Source organism: Centruroides sculpturatus, unplaced genomic scaffold (genome assembly GCF_000671375.1).
Source record: "Centruroides sculpturatus isolate CEXI.00-Female unplaced genomic scaffold, Cexi_2.0 scaffold210, whole genome shotgun sequence".
NCBI classification, from domain to species: domain Eukaryota; kingdom Metazoa; phylum Arthropoda; class Arachnida; order Scorpiones; family Buthidae; genus Centruroides; species Centruroides sculpturatus.
Window position 1 is genome coordinate 156,359 of NW_019384341.1, and position 17,220 is coordinate 173,578.

The 17,220-nt window shown below is 23.5% G+C and overlaps 1 protein-coding gene across 1 annotated transcript in view; it reads right to left on the reverse strand.

The window, feature by feature from the left end:
- Nucleotides 1-279: 279 nt before the first annotated feature.
- Nucleotides 280-17,220, reverse strand: part of LOC111634317 (homeobox protein Hox-B4-like) — a 164,737-nt gene continuing 147,796 nt past the window's right edge. Inside the window, exon 5 of the transcript XR_002758187.1 lies at nt 280-379. The gene's annotated coding sequence lies outside the window, so the exon portion shown is untranslated. The remainder of the gene's footprint in view (nt 380-17,220) is intronic.

The following is a 17,220-nucleotide window of genomic DNA, read 5'->3' on the forward strand; positions in this document are numbered from 1 at the left end:
CTATCCCCTATATACAAAGGCGATATAGTCGGTTTCATTTGGTTTATATTATATTAACTTGTCAGTAATGTGGCAATTTTGCAGGCAATTCGTTCATTAAAATTTATTGTAACGCACTAAAAACATTAACTTAATTTTCGTAAAAGAATAATCTAATAAAAGTAATGCCCAAAGACCGTCCACGTTCTGTTAGCGAATTTTAAAACAAAAAAATATATATATATATATAAATTATTATCTAGCTGAAAAATACTAGAAGATTAGAAAAATCATACCAATGTTCCGTCTGAATATATAACTTAGGTTATTTCAAATTGATTGGCTGATCTTTGAAAATTGTATTTCTAGAACTTGAACATATTTGTACTCGTTATAAAACCTAAAAGTAAATAACATCCAAGTTAAATATTTAACATTATACAATATGTAATAGTATTCAATTTTATTATAGAATTGTTTCATGTAGAGTCAGTAAGACTATAAAATATTTAAAATAACTCTCTACTGTAAATTTTAAAAATTAATAGCTGTAACATGAAAATATACTTTATTATTTAATAATTCATAAAAATTATATATTTTTTCATTCTGAAATTAAGAATAGTTACCTGTATTTATAAAAGTACAAAAGTATTAAAGTTGTTAATATTTTCTAACTGTTTAATTATTTGAATAAAGAAATTCGTAAAAATTGATTTTATTTAAATAATATTCCCCCGTAAGATTTTAAAAATAAATCTATGAAAAGTTTTAAATGTCGGCTAATTAACTAAAAATTATTTAAAATACGCTAATATATCATTATAGTAGGCTTACTATTACGAAATATCATATATTAACATAGTGTACTTGTAATACGCAATCAAAAAAATATAATATATAGCTATATTTTTATTATTAAAGAAAAAGTTTTTTAAATATGGACTAATTTATTTAATATTTGCACTAAATTTGTGCTTAGTCTTCAGAGAAGTTAAGTTCTTGATTTATCGTCTCATATTTTTTCATATTATAATTTATTACATTATAAAATTAAAAACGGTTAGAACAAAATTGTGAAATTAAAGCTCTAATTGACTTTTAAGTTAATCTTAAAAATAATCTAAAGTAGAAATTTAATTTACTTAAACTTAGTATGTTTAAAAGTAGTGAAGAATCTTAAAAAAATTTTTTTCATTTTTATCACTATATAGGCCTACATTTATTTCAAGTCACATATTTATATGACTTAATTATCTGTAATTAATTGTAATTTATAAAATAAGTTAGAAAATTTTCTCATCTTAAATATAAACATCATAATTAACGAGTAAAATTTATTGCAATATTCGCTTAAAATTAATAATTAAAATCTATAACCTATCTAAATCTTACTTTAGAACTGTTTTTTTTTAATTTATTGCATAATATTTTATGAAACAGCAATTGTTTATTTGTTTAATGAATAAATAAACAGAAAATACTAATACGAAAACATGAATTTAATCCTAAGTGAGAACGTGTTCGATATTTGTTTATTAAATGAATTAGCAATTCAGTTTCATGATAACATTCATTACACGTGATTAATTTTTTAATAATTTTAGAGAAAAACAGCATAATACAACACGAAAAGTTATTTTACTTCATATTTCGGGTTTTACTGCTAGACTTTTTTGTTTAGTCACAAACACAGTCATTTTTTTCATTTCTGTGAACGGCTTGGATTTATTTAACCTCTCTAGATTTTATTTGATTATTAAATGCCATTTATTGAATGTCTATATTAATTATTCGATCTAAAATTTTTATTTATGTGTGAAAATATAGACTTGAATGTTGAAATTCATATAATACAATTTATTATTATTTTAAAATATATATATAAGTTTTATTGACAACTTAAATAATATGGTCTATACTCGCCTTAAATATGAAGAAAACACATTCAAAATTAGACTCAAACTTAATTTAAATTACAAATTGAGAACATTTTAATCGATATATTTGACTATTAACTGCTATACTGGCGCATTTCTTAAAACTTAATTTTATTATCTCAATATCATAAAATAAATTTTAATTTATAGACCTACTTATCCATATACAGTATAAGTATATACAGTTAAGTAAAAATTAAATTTACAAACTAATATTTATTATTTTTAATTCAGTCGATCTGATTTAGTATTAATAATAATACTTCTCTTTTTAAATTTTTTATTAATATTTTATATATCTAATAGAATTTATATCTAGTATTATTTTAAAATTGAATAAATTATTATAAAATATATGCATATATAACAATTTGATGTTTCATTGCAATTATGTATTGTACTGTACAGTACAGTACACTACAGCTACGTAAGTTTAAAAATAAAAACTTCAACTTAGGACTCACTAAATAAATTAATTAGAAAATATATAGATACAATATAGTTATAATCGCTCTCTTGGAAATGATAAGCAATACATTTAATTTTCCTAGATAGTTAATTTGCATAGTTTGTAAAGTATGTCATTATTAATAATCTAAGCTCAAAATTAATTTTCATTGTTGTAATGAATTGTTCAAAATATAACTTTTCATTAAAACTTGTATACTAAAAACCAAATTAAATAATGCAAAACCCGAAATTCAAATTATACAGTAAGTGCTCTATGAGTAAATAATACATTTATTATTTTAAAAAAATGATAATTTTAAAATAGTGTAAATTTTTTCGACTTTATTTAATTAATAGAAAATAATCGTTTACTTTTTACAACGGCTGGTAATAAGATATACATAAAAATAAATTATTATCATTTTTACATAATTAGACGTGTTTGAAAATCTAATTACAAGTTAGGCCTATTATATATGCCCTTCATCGATTGTATTTGTGATATTTAATTAATTGTATGGCTAAAAGCAAACATTAATAAAAAAATTTCTACGTTAAAAACATAAAATTATATAGGATTTAAATTTTTCATCTGTGCTTGATTTTTAGTATTATAATAAACATTTGCTGAATTACACAGATAGAACTCGAATGACAGGTTAATCGCTCCTATTACTGATAGAGGCATGTTTTACCAGTGACACCTCGCAATACTTCACAGAGACTATTTAACGACGATTTTAGGGATGACATCGATGAGACAGCAAATGATCGATAGCAATAGTCTGATTATATTCATAGAGATACAAGTGACGAAAATCTTTAGCACTTACATATCGATGAATAATTTCTAATATTTAAAAGGATTGTTGATATAGTAAGAACTTTTCTAGAGCTGTACTGAAACTAATAAAAGCATATTTGATCTAAATTTAAATTTATCCCTAAATTAATGCTATTTTCATTAACATAAATGAAGAGTTAACTATTATTGTATGAGATATATAAATTAAATTCTAAAATAAAATTATACACTAGAATTTACTTGAATTAATATATTTTTTTAAAAATTGTAAAATGCTATCTACTGTGTAAAATAGGTAAATACAGGCTGATAACAGTCTGTATTTACCTATTTTACATAGTAGATAAGAAATCTCATAGGCTACATGCATAGAATAAATTTCATAGACTTAATATAAATTATGAGATGATAACTGTAAATTTGTATATTTTAAAAATTTACAATTTAAAAATAATTGTAAACGTTTATTTTTTAAATCATTTTAAATTAATTTTTAAATTTTTTTTAGTAATTTTTACCTGTTCTATCCAACAGTAGTATAAAATAATCTATAAGAATGCGGAAATTTGTATTTATTTTTTCCAAACTTAATTAACATTCCTGATAACCTTCAAATAACCTCGAAATGTTTATTTTAATAGAAGAGAGACCATTTGATAAGCCTTTAGGGAAACATAATGTATTGTATAATAGAACATATTGATGTTACTATTACTATAATTATTATCGTGTAGAAAAAGTTTAAAATTTATTTTTAAACTAAAAAATCATATTTTATTAAGTCTAAATATAATTTTAATTAAAACAGCAATATATTTTATTTATGAAATTAATTTTTAATTTTATGATTAATATAAATAAGTTTACTTTCCTTCTCCGTTAGACAAATATTCTTTATATATAATTTGTTTACATGATGATTACATGGTTTGAGCCTATATGCACAAACTATATCTGCTGCATGGTGCTAAAATAAATTCATGAAGAATTTCATGAGATCTGTAGATCATTTACGGTCTTCCTGTTGAAATATTGATTACTTTTCAGTATCTCACCTTATTTTCATTCTTTTAAAGTATTCTATCAAGCAGTTTGTTCCGATAAAAGAAGCCGATATATGAGTTAAAACTAAACAAATAAATTTTTATTTTATTGTTTATATTAAACTTTATAAAAGAAAGAAAAAAACTATAATTTGTTATTTCCTTGCATTGCTCTTATTTATGGATTTCATGTAGCCTATAGATGAGATGAGCTCATTGAAAGCCTATATAACTTACATTAAATGACAATAATTTATATTTAATCACGATATACTTTTTCAGTCTTATATTTCTATATTTTGATGTAGAATATAACAATTTTATTCATTATATTTAATCTATTATATTTAAATATAGATATAATATAAATATAAAAAAATTATCTAAAAGAGAATAATAAGAATTTAATAGTGAATTTAATTATATAGCCTGATTGGAATAAGCCCAATCATTTTTAGTGGAGTAAAAACTATTTTAATAAATGAAAAAATCATTTAGATAAATATTCAAATAATTTTTTAAATTTGCTATAAATTTATATTTTCTTAATTTAATTTATAAAGTAATAACTTATTTGTTTACATAAATTTAGATAAATTCAATCAGCTGAAAAAGCGTGTTAGCTTACTTTAAAATTAAAATAAATAAAAGCTTAAAGTGTGTTTGAATTCAGAAAATAAATCGTTAAGCAACTGTTTCTTAATAAAGTAATTTGAAACATGAAAAAAAACAAAGTAATACTATATACTAATATAGCTTAATATAGAATTTATTATTAAACTTTTTATTAATTGCATTGTATAATTATTATGTACTTACTAAAAAATTGAACAGAACATAATTTATTATAAACATGAAAATATAAACAACCCAGTCCTAAATTAAAATTAATTTCTTACTGGCAATTACTTATTGTTTTCATTATATATCTCTGTTAAATTTGTAACTAATTGTAAGAATCAGCAATAAGAGAATCAGAACTGCAAGTTTAAACATTAGTAGCTCTTGATAAAATTCCAGAATAAAATTAATAATCTAACAGAAAAAAAACTTAAATCACAATACCAAAATTGAAAGTTAAAATAAATAATATATTATTTTATTATTAATATTTTTAAATCTTTAAAAATGTGAACAATATAGACCTAATACATAAACTGTTATATTTGTTTCGCAAATATGATAAATTTATTGTTTTAAACCATTCATTTTCTATAATTTTTCAGAGTTTAAAAGTTCAAACAAGATGGGTTAAATTTTATTCATTACAAATGCATATTTAAATCTTAATTCTAATACATGGCAATATTGAAAAGTTAATAAGCATATATTAAACAAACTATGCAATTTTTAATTAAAATAAATTTAAAGAATAAATTAAGCTTTTTATATAAAATATTCAGCAACAAAACTTCTCAGATTCTTTAAAATATTAATTTTGAAAACTGAATTTTATTCTAGTTTTTTTGATTAAATTTAAGGATTAATTGATTTTTTTTAAAATGCATTTTAAACTTTCAAAGTAGAAACAAACCTATTATACTGATTAAAACTAAACGACATAAACTACAAGCAATTCCAAGAATATGTAGATTTTTTTGTTTCGATCGACCAAATTAGGGTATATCATTCTACACTGTTATTGGAGCGTGTCTACATTAGGACGTTTCTAATTGCTTTCTAGTCTTTAAGTGGGTATAGCTTCTTTTTCTTCTCCAATAGACTGGCAATTGGAGAAGAAAGACAAGAGAGAAAAAAGAAGGTTCTTCAAGCCTTTTGTGTACTGACATTTCTTATCAGAGCTGTAATGAAGTTATAGAAGTGGAAAATAAAACTAATATTATTCAATTTTTGCCCCATAAAATTATAGGCTTAAGTCAAACCTAAATTAATCTAAAATCAACTATAATCAGCCAAATAAAGTTAGAATGGTAGAGCCTGTTGAAAAAACAGTATTACATTGTTTAAAGCTACAGACCATAGCGAAAATAGCAAATTTTAGTTGTTTAGTACTTTGCAAAGTTCATGTAAGTAGCATGTAAAGTTCATATTAGACCACTTGTAATAATAATCATTATTATTCATTCGTAAATACAAAAATTATCATATAAATGTTTAAAACTATATAGATAAAGATGCTATTCTTCATAAATATATAGAGTCATATAATTTGATATTTTTGCAGGTTATCTTAAATAATTTTTAAAAATAATAGACTATAGTTATTTAATAAAATATAAATAAATTAAATTGGATAAAATAAGTAGATTTTTAGTATTTCGAGTTAATTAATCTACTCAGAATTGGTATCAGTTCTAAATGGACTAATTAATTTTAACTGGCTAAACTATCTTTAATCATATGAAATGTTATGTAGTTAATCTATAAATTTTATAATATTATCATTATTATTTTAACATTAATTAATTTTTAATTTTATGATTAATATAAATAAGTTTACTTTCCTTCTCCGTTAGACAAATATTCTTTATATATAATTTGTTTACATGATGATTACATGGTTTGAGCCTATATGCACAAACTATATCTGCTGCATGGTGCTAAAATAAATTCATGAAGAATTTCATGAGATCTGTAGATCATTTACGGTCTTCCTGTTGAAATATTGATTACTTTTCAGTATCTCACCTTATTTTCATTCTTTTAAAGTATTCTATCAAGCAGTTTGTTCCGATAAAAGAAGCCGATATATGAGTTAAAACTAAACAAATAAATTTTTATTTTATTGTTTATATTAAACTTTATAAAAGAAAGAAAAAAACTATAATTTGTTATTTCCTTGCATTGCTCTTATTTATGGATTTCATGTAGCCTATAGATGAGATGAGCTCATTGAAAGCCTATATAACTTACATTAAATGACAATAATTTATATTTAATCACGATATACTTTTTCAGTCTTATATTTCTATATTTTGATGTAGAATATAACAATTTTATTCATTATATTTAATCTATTATATTTAAATATAGATATAATATAAATATAAAAAAATTATCTAAAAGAGAATAATAAGAATTTAATAGTGAATTTAATTATATAGCCTGATTGGAATAAGCCCAATCATTTTTAGTGGAGTAAAAACTATTTTAATAAATGAAAAAATCATTTAGATAAATATTCAAATAATTTTTTAAATTTGCTATAAATTTATATTTTCTTAATTTAATTTATAAAGTAATAACTTATTTGTTTACATAAATTTAGATAAATTCAATCAGCTGAAAAAGCGTGTTAGCTTACTTTAAAATTAAAATAAATAAAAGCTTAAAGTGTGTTTGAATTCAGAAAATAAATCGTTAAGCAACTGTTTCTTAATAAAGTAATTTGAAACATGAAAAAAAACAAAGTAATACTATATACTAATATAGCTTAATATAGAATTTATTATTAAACTTTTTATTAATTGCATTGTATAATTATTATGTACTTACTAAAAAATTGAACAGAACATAATTTATTATAAACATGAAAATATAAACAACCCAGTCCTAAATTAAAATTAATTTCTTACTGGCAATTACTTATTGTTTTCATTATATATCTCTGTTAAATTTGTAACTAATTGTAAGAATCAGCAATAAGAGAATCAGAACTGCAAGTTTAAACATTAGTAGCTCTTGATAAAATTCCAGAATAAAATTAATAATCTAACAGAAAAAAAACTTAAATCACAATACCAAAATTGAAAGTTAAAATAAATAATATATTATTTTATTATTAATATTTTTAAATCTTTAAAAATGTGAACAATATAGACCTAATACATAAACTGTTATATTTGTTTCGCAAATATGATAAATTTATTGTTTTAAACCATTCATTTTCTATAATTTTTCAGAGTTTAAAAGTTCAAACAAGATGGGTTAAATTTTATTCATTACAAATGCATATTTAAATCTTAATTCTAATACATGGCAATATTGAAAAGTTAATAAGCATATATTAAACAAACTATGCAATTTTTAATTAAAATAAATAACATTATTTACATTTAGATGATATAAATAGATAATTATCATAAATATATTAAGTTTATATTTAAAGAAAAAAGTAAGAAAATATAAGAAAGGAAGAAATGTATACGTTTCGTTCAATCTTCTTTTGACTCCACCTATCTTGACGTCATCCATCTTGGAACCAATGAATGAATGACAGTCAATCAGTCTCGTTTGGAAACAAGTCCTTTTTCCTGCTTTCTTCCATTGATTCTTTCATTCGACACAACCGCGCCATCTAGTGATTATTGTAGATGATTGTGTTTGTCATTAATGCGAATGAAATGATTAATTCTACTATAAATCTTTATTTAAGTGATGATTGCTACTATTTGCAGATGCATAAGCGTCTCAATACGTAATTTTATAGCTAAAATCAGTTTAAGTATCCCATTACAAAATAATATAATAACGCTTGATGATTATATTATAATAATTTATTGCAATAATAAAATTTAAATGTAATATTTATTATTTTAAATTAAATTACTAATATTAATTTTGTCTGTATACTTATTTTTTTTTATTTTTGTCATGGTTTAAGCATATAAAATAGTTTTTTTTTAATACTAAAAAGTTGTTAAGTTTTAAATAAAAGAAATTTTTTTCTATAATTCAATATTAATTTAATAATTAGAGAAATTCTTCTATAAAAATTAAAGTTGCGACACTCAAAAAATCAAATTTTGATCATTACACTTGTAATATTGATTATTAATTATTACATATTTTAAAAATTAGTCGAAAAAGTTTGATTAATAAAGTCAATAAATAGAAATATTTTTTAATTAATAAATTTTAAATTCTTTCGATTGTAGGAAAACTTAAAACATCTAAGCCGATACAAGGATTGTTTTTATTGAAAAACTAAATATAATTTACTGTTTTCAAGCGCTAGTCGATATGCAAAATAAATTTATAAACCCATTCAGTCCATGGATGAAGCCATGTATAGGAATTTAGTTTATTCCAATAATGATCATCGATTTTTAAGTTATAATCTAAATAAGGGCGAGCAACCCTTCTGAAAAAGAGATAAATAAATTTACTAGTTTCTTATATTATCGACTAATGATAATGTTAGAGGAGAAACATTTAAAAGATTAAGCGTAAAAAGAGATAAAAGATTCAAAGAGCTTGGCTACAAGATTTCGGTATCTACTCAAACAATTCGATTTTTCAATAATATACTAGTCAGTCACTGAAAAGAAATCATTGGGGGATTGACATTGTGACGAGATTTCTGGTCTTTTTTTTTAACGCTCGTCAAAAAAGTTGATCGTCAGAACTTCGACAAATCGACAGAAACGATGGTCTCTGACCGTTTCTCTTAACATATGCCAAATCGATGTAGAGCTACTAACTCTGTTTCCATTGATATACACAGTTTAATGTATTTATACTAGTAGTTGCTTTGTGACTATGAATTTGATGATTGTAATTAATTTCTCTTGTTCATTGAATCCCCTTTAGTTTGGTCGATTTGTGCTAATTAGAGAAACGGGAAAGCGCTAACGATCTTCCAATTCGATCCCGAACAAATCCGTGTATGAATTTTACTATTTTGAAGAGCTTAAATTCAATCTGGTGGAAAAATAAAGATTATCCATTTGACGCAGAGGACAAGCGCACGTTAAGAATCTAATGTCCACTTCACCTCTTGCGCACACTCTTCCTCTGTCCATTGTCGCTAGTTTGATCTCACTTCCATTGTTTGACCAGCCAGTGGGGAGAGCTGTCTCTTTAGAAAACAACTAAGAGGCCCCCCGGAAAAGGCAGATGAGCCCGGCTGACCCTCTGGCACAGCGGGATATAGCCGGTTTAAGAGCTATAACGGCGGTAAGCGGTGGCCTACACATCATAGATCGATATTCTAACAGAGGACGTTACAAGATCGCCTCTAGCCAGTCAGCCATGTTTCTTTTCTGCATCCCAAGATGGCGGCTGCTGCAACTGCCTACCGCTTACTATCTTCGACCGTGGAATTGTTACTAGGTAGGTTTTTTTATACGCCTTTGACAGCGCAGACTAAGATAGCATTCCGTGTTCTTAAAAGAGCTTATTTTAGTCTTACTCTAGCGTTTTGAGACTCGAAATCAACTCATACTAAATACGGAGATAGATGTTCGCACTGCGGCAAGGACTGCGGAGACTTGTGCGTCGATCATTCTGTAATCTATTAGAATAATTCCGGGCAAAAATTATTTAAAAGAGAACAGTTTTCTTTAAATATTACGAAGAGTTAAATGTTAAGAAGAAAAAAGAAAATTTTAAAGCGCTCTGAAAATAGGAAATAATGTTCATCAGAACAGGAAGTTCTCACTTAGATCGTCTAGAAAACAATTGTAGTTTTATATTATTATTCTTATTTATTTTATAAACAGAATAATAATTTAAACATATAATCAAAAATAATACAGTTTTAAAGACGTCATTTTTCTACAGAAGTCGCGGAAAATTATATATCTTTACTAAAAATTTACACTTATTACCTATGATTATAAACTGTAATCTTTAAACATAATAGATGTAATATGTAATATCTTGTTAAATTTAACTTCAAACTTTCAAATAAAAAGATTAACATAAACATATATCAATGAATAAATACCATTTAAATTTGTATTTATCTTCATAAATCTTACACATATCATTTATAAATCGAAATTTACATTGAAATTACTCACTTTTATAAATTATTCAGTGTGTAGTTTGCGTTCATTCATAGTACGTTCTCATATACAAAAACAATAAAATATTGATTTTAACAATTTTTTATTTTTATTTTAATAGTCTGGTTCTAATCTGTATGCAGTAGGACAATTTCAGTTTAATAAGGATATTTATTTTAGTTATAACATGGCATTTAAAAAGTTTGAATAAAAATTAAATTCTTCTTTTGTTTATTGGTATTGTCAAACATATAATATAGTAATTCCTGAAAAATTGAATGTAAGCATAGTCTATATTATTTTTGTATAGTTTAATATTAAATTTTTAATGAAAACATTTAAAAGATTCCCAAAAACAATTTATTTAAGGCGTAAATATTTTCAAGAAACAACTTATATAATCTTTTTGCATTTATATTAGCTTAAAAATATAGTCAATTCAGATAAAATAATGTGTGTTTTTATAGGTTTATTATATTAATTTATGTAGCTAAAATATTGGTTTCAATCATTATTGGTTAATAATTTTTAATATTATTGATTATAAAATTTTCTTTATGTTTGGATATCTTACATTTTTAAATTCATTCTAAACTTTCAAATGAGACAAAGCAAGAGATTCATGCTTATGTCTAATAAGCTGTGCATCATAAATTTTATAAATTTGAAAGCTTTCGTTCGTAATTTGTATTTATATTTGATCATATTCCATCAAAATTGTTTTAATAAAAAACTCCTTTGATTTATTAAGAAAAACTTTATCTTATCGACTACTAATCTGGACAAATGTGATTTTATACAGATATTAATTTTATACAAAACTAAAGAAAAGATTTCAACTTATTTTTAAGTTTTATTTCATTATTTTCATCTATCATAAATAGTCCAGATAACGTTTTAAACATAAAGATGACACATTGATAGACTTATTCATTATCTCTATTATTATCCATTTCTATCGAGTGTTTGATTTTATACTTCTCGACTAGTAAACTTAATATTGTTTTTGTGACTCAATTTGACATCATTTTTAATATAATCTATTACTCGTAACCACAATGTCACTAAACTATAGTTAACGAGTCGGTCCTAAATTCAGTTCTATAGCCTGAAACTAAACTTGTCTGAAGATCATTAAATTGTTTTGGATTAATCCTCATTAAATAATCTCTAATAAATCATTTACTAATCTATAATTTATCATTTATTAATAGAAGATATTGATAAATCGAGCATAATCTTAGTAGAGCAACTTTTTTCCGACTTCATTTTTTTTATTTATAGGCCTATATGTCTGCATAGTGTAGGCTTATCATTTTGCCTGTTTTAAGCACGAAATGATTAACGATTTTGAAAATGTAATATTATAAATGAAGAAAGTGAAATCAAAAACTGGTTCAAGAATTTATTTAGCTAATTTTCGTTGGGAATCCGACTGTTCATCTGAAGAACTATTCAGACATCAAACTGTCCCAGAAATATGTTGTAATGGAGGAATATCTGCAGATTTAATTTCCTACCTGTTTTTTTATTTGGACGATTTGCTCATTTGCAAAAGTTGCCGTCTCATTTATCAACTTTTCTTCCCCTGCTTAAAGCATAGATAGTCGTAAACACATGCTCCCAGAAAAAGAATATGGATGGAAATGCGATTCAATGTATACGCATGACTTAATTGGCACTGCTTATTTCATATTCTTGTTTTTTTATTTCGTGTTCTATCGAATAAAATTATTCGAAAAAAGAAGTAAAGAAAAAGTAAACTAGAAACTTTCTGAAAAACCCAGATTTCATACGTACTCTTCTCAAAATACAGGCTAATTATGTCCTAAACTATTAAAGATTGTACTGTACCTAAGCCCTTAGGTCGTTATTTATGTTTTTTTTTTTTTCTTCTAAAATTAAGATGAAGACTGACTAACATATATTTGTCATCAACACAGAATTGATGACAAATTTGTGTTTGATAAATATGATAATAGAATAAATAAATTTAAAGATAAAATTCTTAACATATAAAAAAACTTTATTAATCAAGATTAGAGCTGATACTATAATTAAAATTCTAAAACAGTGAGATTTTGTATTAATAAAATATTTTAGTTAAAAAACATAAATAATTTACTGTTAATTTCTAAATTTTCTTACATAAATTGCATAACATTATAATTAAAATAATAATATTTTTTTGTGTATCTTTCCGAATAATAAAAAAAACATTATTTAGATTAATTATTATTTAAATTCTAAAATAGATAAAGAATTTACGACTAGAAATTCAAGCATGAAATGAGAAATTAGAAATGTAATTTTATAAAAATCTGTTGTGGCATTTTCTTGAATTAATTGAGATGGATGATGAAAACGTGTAGAGAAAAATATCTGAAGGCAAGTAGCATGTTCCATCATGATAATTCTCTATGTGCGAGTAATGCTATATTCTACAGTTTAATTTTCGTTTAGACACAAGAATATGAAATTTCAACTGAAATGATTAATTTGGAAAGAATTTGTTTATATTATTATGACAATTATTATCTATAATCAGCAAGACAAATGTGACAAAAAGAAGTTTGAGACTTTAAGCATTGTGAGTCTGTTAAAAAAAAATATATATATATATATATATTAAACTTTAAAGAACTATAACTAATTTAAGGTTATTTTCAGAAATATTAATTGCTTTAAATCTAAAGATTCAAACTTAAGAAAAATTATTCTACATCATTTTCAAGGTTAAGATTTTAACCTTAATATATTTATAAATTCATAAATTTAATTTTAATGATATATACTAGAAAAACTTATATTTTATTCATTCAATAAAATATTAAATTATTCTGTTATATATTTGAGTTAGGTTCATATGTATTTTTTTTTTTACCTCCTAATTTTTACTCAACTCACGTATATCAAATAGAGTTAAACAATTTATTTAGATTTTTAAATTATTAATATTATGTAAGAAGGATTTAGTTCATTTAGGTTCATTGACGTTGTGTTCGCTGAAAGTTTTCGTAAAAATGTATTATATTTATTTAGTTATTTAATTTTTTTAACTGTGTTTAGTTAACGCTGTTGAAGAATTTATTATTANTTGCTGATCTTAAAGTGGAAACTGTGATAAGACCGATGCCATTTTGTTGTTTTAGATCACATTTAAACATCGTCACTAAACGATTAACCATAATATCAGAATGTCGTACTATGCTGTACTGTACAGTACAGTACAGTACATACATACGTATTGACAATTATTGTTGTTAAATATTTTATTAATTTTATGGCTTATGTAGCTAAATTAAACTATTCGTGTTAAATTTTTAATTCTAAACCAGATAATAAATTTTTCTGTATTATTTTAGTATATGTAATTTATTATATTAATATCCTTGAATTATTTAAAGGCGTATAAAATTGTTTTTAATAATTCTTAATCGGTTAAAGATAAAAGAAAAAAAATATTATGTTTTTTAACGCAATACGGAAAAAAGAGTTGTTTAAAAAAAAATAAAAACCATTAAATTGATGAAACTATGAAGATTGGTTGAAAATATAAAATGGAGGAGGAGGTTAAACCATCCTATCTATTTTTCTCCTTTTCGATCCCCGTCTATACACGAGATCGTCTCCATTGCTCTGACAGCAGAACCGCCCAATTATATCGATCGTGACACATTCTATCTTCTTATTGGACGTAGTAAGACGGGTCAAGGTCGAGAACGTCCAGGTGACCGTGCACACCTGTAATTTGGGAAGTGTTCACTGCCAAGAACGTGTAATCTGAGAAGAGAACTAACAGACATTGTAATGACAGTTCGCAGTCCGGATAGATGTCTTGCAGATCCTTGATTCAGAAAAAAATCCAAAGCTATCATTGTCATTATTGAACTGCGTCTATTTTATATCTTGAGGCCTTATAAATTCCACTTAAATCGCTTGTGATGATGTTATTAATGGCATAATCTGAAACGAGGCATTCAAAACTTATAATTAAAAATTGGAGCATCTTAAACGCTGTAAGACCCTAAATCTCAGGGAAAAATTGGAATAATAATTATTTGGGTTAATAACACAATTAAAATATAAAGGCTTTTATATATAAGTTTTTTATAATAATTTTAAAATAAAATTTTAAATAAGTTAATTGTTGAATTTAATTAGGATAATTAGAAAATAGCACGTTTAGTAATATTAACATTTGCATTTGTTGATAATAATGATTGAAACCATCATTTGTAATTACTCTTTTTACTTGACGACTTATATAGCCGATAGGATTATTTTTAACTATAGCCTAAAATTAAAATGTCTAAATTAGAATTATTATTATTTTTAACAAGTTCAGAACGTTCTAACTTGTAAATTTTAAATTATAAGTTATTAATTGTTATAGACTAACAATAAGTTATATGTATTGTCTGGAAAAATTAGAATCGGTTTTTGAAAAAACATAAAATAAATTTATTGTCAAATCTATTCGTTTGTTCGGATATAGTAAGATTCTCTATTTTAAATAAAATACTTTAATCATATTTACGGTCTTTTAATCTGTTTTGTTATGATATAGTTTACATTATTATTCTCAATAAAATTATTAATGTAGACTGGATCTAAGTGCATTAATTGTAGTTAGTTGCACCGACTTGTAAAAGTCATCATTAAATGAAAATAAATTAAACTAAATCGTTTAATTTGTTAATTATTAGAGTGCTAGAAGACATCTAGAGATAAAACTGAAATCGTAAATAAGTTAATCAATAAAATTTTCTAATAATAATAAGAACCTTATTCGATAACATTATATCGAATAAAATAAATTTCATTCTTTAATTAAATTTAATATTTATCCATTAAATTTAGAAGATTTTTATAAGCTAATTTGAAACATAACCGATGTTTATTGCTGTGTCATTACTTTATTTTAGATTTAATTTTCTGCAAATTATTGTAAAGAGTATATGATATTTTATTATGTTTTGCAAATTAATAAATATAATTTTTTTTAAAAATTCACCAAAAACTTACTATTAAAAACCATCGTATTCATTTTTGGTTAATGAAAATTAATATGGATATAAAAGTTTTAGCGTAACATTTATTTATGTAGTGTTTTAGAGGCATTTAGTTTTTTAATACACATAAAATTTCCGAACACAATTTATACTAACTTTAAATACATAGGCCTATATCTCAGAAATGTATTTATATACTTGTAATTTTCTTCACTTTTTACAATAAAAATTATATATAATATGTTGATAAGTTTCTTAATTTTAGACTTACGCTTATAACTTAATCATAAATTTAGTATTTAGAGAATATATAAAATTCTTCAATAGGCCTATTTCTAACAAACAAACAAAAAAAAATTCTTCATTTTAACATTTTACGCATACATTTAATCATCGAATTACACATTTATAAGCTTTTAGTGCTCTTATTAATGCATAATTTTATTAAAAATTAATATTTAGAAATATTTTAACGTTTAAAATTTTAATAAGAAATAAAATCAGTCTAGTTAACAGTTGTGATAGTCACGATTTTATATTTAAATTCTTCTAAATTCGTGCATGGAATATTAAAAAAAATTGACATTCATCAAGCAATAATAAAACGATAATTCCGTATTACGTTTAAAATAACAATAATAGTCAAAGAAAATGTAGAAGTAATGAAAAAGGGAAATTAATGAAAGTCATTGAATTATTTTTTTATTGAAAAGATTCGAAGAATTTCGTATTTATCACAACCTATTAAAGTTTTTTTTTTCGTTTTCATTAAGCTAGTTGCGATTTAAATCGAAATTAATGGTTGATGCTAACCAGTTTATATTTCTTGCTGATCTTAAAGTGGAAACTGTGATAAGACCGATGCCATTTTGTTGTTTTAGATCACATTTAAACATCGTCACTAAACGATTAACCATAATATCAGAATGTCGTACTATGCTGTACTGTACAGTACAGTACAGTACATACATACCCGCAATTCTAATGTATTGGACATAATTAAAATAATTTCGTTGACTGGTAAAAAATTTAAGAGCAGATAAATGATTTTAAATAATTTAAATTTTATTTATAAAATTAATAAAGTAATTATTAATTATTTAATTTATATTATTAGATTTTTTATAGAATTTAATAAGACAACAACATTGGAAGCAGATTTACAATTAGAATTTTTAAAAATTTTAAATAAATATATTAAATTTCATAATAGTAGGCTATTTTTTTTCTACAAATTTAAAATTTTAAATTAAATTTATTATTTGATAAATTTTTATTCCATTGATTCTTTCATTC